The sequence below is a fragment of the Cicer arietinum genome, chromosome 1 (genome assembly GCF_000331145.2).
Source record: "Cicer arietinum cultivar CDC Frontier isolate Library 1 chromosome 1, Cicar.CDCFrontier_v2.0, whole genome shotgun sequence".
Lineage (NCBI taxonomy): Eukaryota > Viridiplantae > Streptophyta > Magnoliopsida > Fabales > Fabaceae > Cicer > Cicer arietinum.
Window position 1 is genome coordinate 23,600,048 of NC_021160.2, and position 6,639 is coordinate 23,606,686.

The following is a 6,639-nucleotide window of genomic DNA, read 5'->3' on the forward strand; positions in this document are numbered from 1 at the left end:
AAAAATACCTTGAGTACGATAAATTGATTTTGATGATTGTACTTGATTATTTATTCGGATTTAGTTTAGAAAGTTTAAGATCGCAAAACTATTAAAACTCAAGCATATTAAATTAAAACTAACAAGATGTCGCATCTCAGTTAGTTATATTTTATTTATAAAAAATTTATTTTTAAAATTAACATCATCAAGTTGTCACATCTCAATCAATCTCTTGAAAATATAACAAATATATAATAAATGTTTAATATATATCTTTCAATAAAAAAATTTGTTTCATAATGCATTTACAATTTAATTTTTGGAAGGAACCTTCCTTCTAATAAAGCTTTCAATAACACATGTTTCTTGTGGTTGCAAATATGCACAAGAATGATCGACTCCTCTAATGGTGGCAAATGATAAAATATCATCATAATCCGGTGTAAATCCTGCTGCCTAAATAATCAAAATATCAAAATTAATTAATTTTTTAGATATAGAGGATTGACAAACAAAACAATAACAAAAAAATGATAGAATTTGATGGTTGATGTTTAACCAACACATAATCAATAGATCATAAAATACAAATCTTAAAGATTGGGTGCTAAAGAATGATATGACAAAATCTTGATCTCCAATGCACAAAAAATAGCTTTGCTTAAAAAATTTAGAACATTAACAAACCAAAGAAAAAAAATATGATGTAAAGACTAACTAAAAAGTTAAAAAGAAAAATACTTACTAACCTAAATATCATAACTCTAACATCTGATTTAACAAGTGTCCCTAGAAGAGATATGGTTGAATTTTTAATAATTTTGCTGTCATACCGGATAGCTCTGTAATAAAATGAAAATGATATTAGCAATCAATATACAGATCTAATTTGAAAGATAATTCAAAAGTCCATTTATTGCAAAGACAAAATCGATGATAATTAAATTTAATTTGACTTTATTTAATCAATCTAAATAACACAAGGTAGTTTGAAGTAATAATAATAAAGTTATAAACTCTAATGATAATCAAATTTCAATTAATAAAACTTACCCGCAAGTTAGCCACGAGGAAAACCTAGTATGAAGAGCTTTTTGTACTCCTTTCTTATTCAAGTATTTAACTCATTGGTTGAAAATGTTATCAACCCATGTGACCACTAAAATTGCCCCTTAGAGTTGTAATATGTGTTAAATTGTAGGAGGGTTTTACCTATCTGCAAATATCAAAAGAGGAATAAACATTAATCGTATCAACTAAAAATGTTACTTCTTGTTACAATATAAGAATTAATAAATTTATTTCATACATTTGTACTCACGACTATTACCTTTAAATTAATGTTGGTTTTGGTTTGTAAAATGAGTTCTACAAGTCGAGGTGCAAAGTGACCTGAAAACAACAGCATGTGTTATCATTCAACATAACCTCCAAAATAAACATTATATTCATATAACACAAGAAAAATACTACCTGCATAGCTCTCTCCTATGATGAAGAACTCATTCTTTTTGTACAGTGAAAATTTTGTGAACCAATATTATAGAAAAACAAGATTATCTTTTGTTGTATGTTACAGAGATAGTGTCAAACATCAATAAAGTTAATACAATCATATGAATTTAAAACAAGTAAAAGTGCATGTTTTGATGAGTAAATGAATTGTGTTGAGATTATGTTTTTTTGTAATAATAACGCAAATTGTGTTGAAATTATGTTTTATATGAAGCAATCTACTCTCACCTCTCTACAATCAAATATAGTTTAAATAAAATGTAAATTTTTCAACTAAACACAATTTATTTTAATCACTTACATTTAATCTGAGTTAAACAAGAACATAAGAAAACGATGTTTACTCAATGTAGTTTATGAAAATGTAGTTTAATGGTTTATTATTAATAAATTCAACTCAACATTTTTGGAATTATTCTCATGCTAATACGCACAAGAAAAAGTAAACATACTTGTCATTTCACTGATCACATGGTTGTAGAATGATTTGTTGGTGGAGTATGAGAAGTCAGCGCCAGCGTATGAATCCAAATACAACATGCTCGCCCTACAAGGTTATCGAAATGGATAACAATTTTAGGTATGCAGAAAAATGTTACTAAAATTAAACGAAATTGATTTTTCTAATTACATTTGTTCCAACTGAAGTAGTTTTTAGCCAAACCTTGATCAGTTGGTTTAAAAGGACCATACTCTTGTAAAGCACTGAGTCCAACCGAAGAACAACCCGACCCTTCACAACCCATAACATGTTGTTAGATACATTAAATTTCAAAGTAAAATTTTAATTCCAGTGGTTGAATTCATAGTACATCTATGTAGCTACATAACTACTGGTTTTATATTTGGCTGAACTTCTCTTTCAACAAAATAATAAAATAAAAATCTTCAATGTATCTCATGAACGGTTATATAACTTGAGTATTGGTTGAATTTGATCTCCAATTGTTGAGATAAATTGTTTATTTTATCACTAGCAGATGAGTAAAAAAAAGAGAGATGAAAGAAACAAAATATATGATGAAAGTATTAGAAAAGAAATTATTAAACAAATATTTTTCATCTTCATGCTGTAATCTTTGGTATTATTGGCAGCGTAGGTGGTGATGGCGGCAGCAGCGAAGGCGGCATCCAAACAAAAAGAAGGATGGAGGTTGTGGTGGTGGTTTATTTTGAGCATTGAGGATGGTAAGTGTTATGAGTGAGAGGGAGAGTGATGAGAGTTTATAATGAAAGTTGTGAGTGAGAGCGAGAGTAATGAGAGTTGTGAATGAGAGGGAGAGTTGTGAGTGAGAGGGAGAGTGATTAGAGCGAGAGTGATGAGAGTTGTGAGTGAGAGGGAGAGTGATGAGAGTTGTGAGTGGGAGGGAGAGTGATTAGAGCGAGAGTGATGAGAGTTGTTAGTAAGAGGGAGAGTGATTGTGTTTGGTTGGGAATGAATGATTTTGGTTTGGAAATAATGATATCTTTCCTAACTAAATCCACCCATATTAAAAGTTTGAATTAGAAAACTCTTTTCAAGAACAGAATTAAAGAAAAATTTTGTTAGAGAGATATATTTTTAAAAATAGATCTATTTGGTAATATAATTTTTTTAAATTGTATTTGAAAATTTCATTTCTCTATTTGTAACTTTCAACTATAACTATATATATTATTTCTAAACTATTTTTCTATTTTATATTTATTGATAATTAAAAATAAATCAATAAGTAATATAAATAATTTACCAAAAGGATTATATTTTATTCATCAAATTTAATTTTTCTTATATTTATTCCCCTTTTAATATATATGTAAAAAAATTAATCAACATTTATTTGAAATGACCGAAGTATTTTTTATGCTGGATGAAGATTATAGTCTTACAAAAATGGAAGTTGGAATAGTGGAATGTAGAGTAGATTGTCATCGTTACCTTTCCTCGAAGAAGGAGAAAAAAAAAGAGAGGGCTCCACGCGTTTGTTTTATTTTTGGGAACTCATTCATCTCACCAAGACCCTTCAAATACCGAAAGCAGATTCTCTAACTTTGGTTTATTGTTGGAAACTCATTCATCTCACCAAGACCCTGCAAATACCAGGTAGAAACATGTGCCCAAATGTTATCATTAAATTTTTCCACACTTAAGCTTTTGCATTCAGAGCAAAACAATGCATGCGATCCCAAATATTCTCATGAATGCAAAGTTGTGAGAAAAAAAATATTTATAGCTTAAGGCAATCATAAATAGCTTTTTATCACAACCAAGGAAAACAAGAGGAAAAATTAACTAAAGAATGCATCATAAGTGATAGAGTTCTCCCAGGATATAAAATTCTCCCAACCACTCAAAGTGTTTGAGTTACTGTTTACACTCAAAGCACATCATGAAAACTAGCACTACCATAGGCTTGACAAGCCTCTAACATCTAGATTTGGAACACATGCACATAATGATCAAAAGGTCTTTATTCAGGTTGTAACGTGGCCAAGGTAAGGGTGAGATAATCCTAGGGAGACTAAGGCTGAAAATCAAAGAGGATAAAGAAGTAATGATCAAGAGAGAAAAACAACATTAAGAAGTAACTCAATAAAATATGATTGACTTTTATTCTCACACTATCTATACTCACAACACAACCATTTTTCTCATTTTATTCCTTTTTTTTTTTGATATATATATAGATACATATTTTTTTTTCTTTCTTTTTCTTTTTCTGTCTTTTTTTTTAAAATAAAAAATAAACCTCAAATTTAAAGAAACAAGTTGACCACCCCACACTTATTTAAGAAAAGACTCATTTATCCTCCAAAATTGGGTCAATTCATTGTTTATCACTTTTAGGCTTATAATGAGCTATATAATAAAGAATGGGATAATTAGGCTCAAAGGGGCTTAAACAAATGGATAATTGTAGGGTAAGCTTATTTGGCTAGTAGTTTAACAAGAAACAAATGCCTAGATCATTTCAATATATGCATGCGGACAAGAGTCAAGTCAAGTTCTAGCGTAACTAGCAATCGTGAGTGAGATAACACACAAGAAAAAAGAAGATGGAAAAATGTATTCCATCCATAATAAGGCTCAAAATCTCACAAAGGTTAATGACCTATCACAAATGATACACAATTTAGCATTTTAATCCAACTTATTTTTACCAAGAATGTAACGATACTATCCAATCATGTCAGACCAAACAAACTCACAACATTTACAATCACAAAATTTGATGAAAAAGCATGCAATGCAATGCACATTTTTATTTATTTATTTATTTTATTTTTGTTTTTGATATCCTATAACAAATAAAATCCTAAATAATATCCAACACTTAAATTACACATTACCCTAAATGAAAGTAACAAATATAAAATAAGAGTAAGGAAATGGAGCTCCCTGTTCAAACTTTAGTGAAAGTGGGCTTTTCCGAGGAGAATTCTTCTGTGGTAGCATCTTCAATCACAGAGCTCTCATGGAATAGCATGAGTCGTCTTCCATTTACTTTGAACACTTTGTCGGTGTTTTCACTTTTTATTTCCACTGCATCATGAGGAAAAAATGTTAGTAACAACAAAATGGTCAATCCACTTCAATCGAAGTTTCCCAGCCATAATTTTCAAACGGGAGTTGAACAATAAAACTTTTTGGCCAATGGAAAATTCCTTCCAAATCACGCTGGCCGGGAGCCTCACATATTATGAGATTAGTGTTAACTGTACAGTCAAGCGAGACAAACAATAACCTTTCATAGGTATAAAGTCTCAAGCACAGACCAACAGTTAAAACTATCATCTCATAATAGAGAGGACCATAACATGGATCAATAGTCATATGTTTTCTTATACACAAGATCCTCATTTATGAGGCGAGTGTAGAACATAATTACATATCTTATGAGGGATTTACGATATGAACATAATTATTAGAGTTTTCATAAAGAAGAGAAAATTTAGAATAACATGTTTATACTTAAGCACATTGGTGATTTTTATTTCAATTGCTTCTGAGTTCATATGTTACAATACATCTCCTTTTGTAGTCGAGGAGTAACACAAAAGGACAAAATACAAACTATTCATGATCACACCATTTTAAGCATTATTAGAATGCTTTACAATTATGGAAGACATATCCACGACACACTTCGACTATTATGCCATATTATTAGCATTATTTTACACAAGCAGACAAAAGTAGAACTATTCATACAATAATTATACAAGACATATTCATGACTCTTTTGACTCATTAGTCTTTAAAGATAGGCTCGTGACTTGGGGACAAATTCTGATCAGTCATGTATTCTTATGAAAAGTAGCTAGGGGAATAATGTGACTCATACCGCCAGATGTTTTCTAGCATTTATCTCAAAGTTTCTTCATTAGGATTTTCTAAAGTATCAATATCCATTGAATTTTCTTCAAAATTCTAGTTGGAAAATGTTGTTCAATTTTCATTTGAGGGTTTTGTTCTGGTTGAGTAGTTTGATCATAGCTTTCTCCAATTTCTTGTACTCTCACTATCTGCCATTGGAATTTTTTACGAACTCTATGACCTACACATGAAAATTCTTACGAACTAACCGGTTGCCACTGGGATGGAAGATTGCCATGACTTATGTTGATCGTATCAGCTTGGGTTTTTTCTCGATTATGGAGATTAATAAAATTGACATAATACATTAATTCTTTCTTAACTTTTAGACTTGGAGGATAATCATCAATGGTTTATAATCAATTACTAACCTCTTTTTCCCTCTTATTTTTTCAGATCTCTTATCAACATAAAATGCTTGGGAAGCCCATTCAGATTTTGTGGTCTACCACACCTTGTTTAAGTAACTGGTTGCATTCTTCCAGGGTCAAAGCTAAATTTGAGGGACTCATTCTTGGATGAGTAGCTTTGGTTGGATTCATATCCTACTTGAAAGGAAGTTGAACAAAAAAGTCTTTGTTTGTCCAAAAAAGTCTTTGTTTGTCCAAAAAAAGTCTTCCCTAGTGACTCTCCTTGCGATCTAGACAATGGGCAGTATATCTTCTTCTCTATTGCTAACGACCAACAGTGAATCAGAAGAATATCCAGATAGTGGCGATAGATTATTTGATGATGAAGGGTTGCAAACAAAGCTTCTGGAACTTGATCAGGTCCAGTGATTTGGA

General features: G+C 30.6%; 1 protein-coding gene across 2 annotated transcripts in view; it reads right to left on the reverse strand.

Annotated features, from left to right (window-relative positions):
* Nucleotides 1–214: 214 nt before the first annotated feature.
* Nucleotides 215–6,639, reverse strand: part of LOC101490651 (uncharacterized) — a 23,813-nt gene continuing 17,388 nt past the window's right edge. The window contains exons 2-8 of one of the 2 annotated variants that reach the window (XM_073364568.1): nt 3,416–5,020; nt 2,162–2,230; nt 1,950–2,044; nt 1,313–1,374; nt 1,036–1,198; nt 732–824; nt 215–438 (exon numbers count right to left, since the gene is read on the reverse strand). The gene's annotated coding sequence lies outside the window, so the exon portion shown is untranslated. Of the gene's footprint in view, nt 439–731; nt 825–1,035; nt 1,199–1,312; nt 1,375–1,949; nt 2,045–2,128; nt 2,231–3,415; nt 5,021–6,639 lie in introns of both variants that reach the window. The other variant, XM_073364571.1, reaches the window with a different exon arrangement.